Source organism: Oratosquilla oratoria, chromosome 9 (genome assembly GCF_046742065.1).
Source record: "Oratosquilla oratoria isolate Oo_2021 chromosome 9, ASM4674206v1, whole genome shotgun sequence".
NCBI classification, from domain to species: Eukaryota; Metazoa; Arthropoda; class Malacostraca; order Stomatopoda; family Squillidae; genus Oratosquilla; species Oratosquilla oratoria.
The window spans coordinates 35,342,506-35,344,946 of NC_134785.1; positions in this window are offsets into that span (position 1 = coordinate 35,342,506).

The following is a 2,441-nucleotide window of genomic DNA, read 5'->3' on the forward strand; positions in this document are numbered from 1 at the left end:
GACCTCCCACCCCAACCCCTTCCTTGCATCATCTATACACAACCATTCTCTACTACACCCCTATCCTCCCGGCTTCTCGTTTTCCTGCTCAACCGCCCTCGGTCGCCGCCCCATCAATGTTCACGCCTAAATCACACTCTATTCCAATTACTATAACCCTTGTATATATTTTTTCAGCCAATTACATCTCAAAACACATTTGAAAAATTTCCTCTCTGCCTCTCTTAAATTCATACCATTATACAGTGGGCCTGTTCGGCTCAATCACCCCTTTCTTTTTAACATCCATTCCCATAATGTCTATTTTCTAATTATACTTTATAATTCCCCCCATGGGAACTTTACTTGCTTCTCTCAATCTACAATTTAACATCCACCTCCACTGCCTTCCTTTCCAGCCACATACAACCCCAAGTACCTAAAGATATTTAACCCTCCCTCCAGCCTCTCCGTCCGTTAACCTTAACAAATTTAAGCCATACTTCCACCCTTGATACATCTCATCACCGTACTTTTACCCTACATTTCACCTTCGACGCTTCTGACACTACCACAAGCGTGTCTTTCTACAAAAAGCAGTTCTCAACCCCCATTCTCCTCCAGTATTTGTTAGTAACCATCTCCTGTTCCGCTTAGAGCCCATTAACCTATGCTTTTACTCTCGCATCACCTCACCTATTTCACGTACAAACTGAACTAGCCAAAGCCACATGACACTATCCCTGACGCGCAGCTCCCGGTGACCTTTACCTCAAACCACTCGCTTTCCTCCATTTCTTATTCTAATGCAGTCTTTATTACTTTCGTTTAAAAACACTTGAAAGCTCTTAAAACAGTCTTTCCCATCGATCCCATATATCTCAAAAAATCTCACACAGTGCTTTCCTGTCTACCCTTTCATTGGCCTTTTCCAAATTCATAAAGGTAATAAAAAAAAAAAAAAAACACCCTTACATTTTCTCAAAGCTCTCTTACATATATGTTATACCACAAAAATCTGAGCCACGCAACCCCTGCCTTTCCTAAACCTATAATCTACTTCACCAAACACTCCCTCTATTCCTTCCCTAACCCTCTCAATTAAAGCCCCCACATAAGTCTTCCATGCTACTCTTAACAAACTGATCTTCTGAAACTACTACACTCACATTTGTCCTCTACAGGCACTTCTTCAGTCCTCTTTCAAGCTACCTCTCTGAGACACATATCAAATAACATCACTAGCTAGTCAACTATAAATGTACCTCCCTTGTTCAGATACTCCGCATGGCACCCATTTAGCCCAGGTGTGTTACGTCACCCCATCACTCACTACCCTGCCTTTTATTCCCTCCCATTTTCATATGCTATATTTACATAGTGCTAATCCCTTCTTGAAACACCTACATTCCTCGTCCACTTCTTCCTCTACTCAATCCTTCACCACCTCCCACACTTCCCTCAGCTTCTCTTTGTCCTTCCGTTCATTTTCTTCCTCATTTAGACATTTTACTCTAAGCATCTCATTACCTTCTCTCTCTCTATCCATATATATATATATAGATATATATCTATATATATATAGATATATATATATATATATATATATATATATATATATATATATATATATTACATATATGTATGTATGTATATATGTATATATGTATATATATTTATATATATGTATATAGATACATATATATATATACATATATATGTATATATATATATATATACATATATGTATATAGATATATATATATACAGTATATATATATATATATATATATATTGAGACATTCTGACAGGTTGATGTATGCTTTGAAAAAGCATACCTGCGAAACTAGTCAGGAATAAACTCAAGACTAAGACTCCTGTGTTTCCTATTCCATATATATATATATATATGTATATATATGTATGTATTTATATATATAATATATATATATATATATATATATGCGTACGTATATAGAGAGGATAACAAATATAAAACTTCTTTCTTATCCCAGTTCTATTGTGGAATATCATCACCATTTTGCCTGGTAAAAGCATATCCAGTGGTCCATTAGGAGGTTGTATTTATAGCTTACATTTAGCTTTGTTAACCACCAGAGCACATTGACGGTGTATACAACCCTTGGCTGACCAGCCTCTAAGTTCAGTGGTCAAATGCATTAGGAATTAAAACGAGATCCGGTGAGGGGACTGTCTCATCGACTACTCAAACTGCATTTTTTTTTTTTTTTTTTCTGATTGTACTGATTTAGAAGAGACCCATTCTACGGCCGCCGAAGAGATCTGGTTCGATGAGACCAGATCTTCCCAGCGTGCTGAAGAGTAAATTATATCGTGGATGGCCCTAATGCGACGAGATTAGAGGTGTCTTACCATTCGCCTAAGGACTGTTAATAGCATAGTCACATTCGAGGGAATAGTGCTTGAAATTACCAAACGAG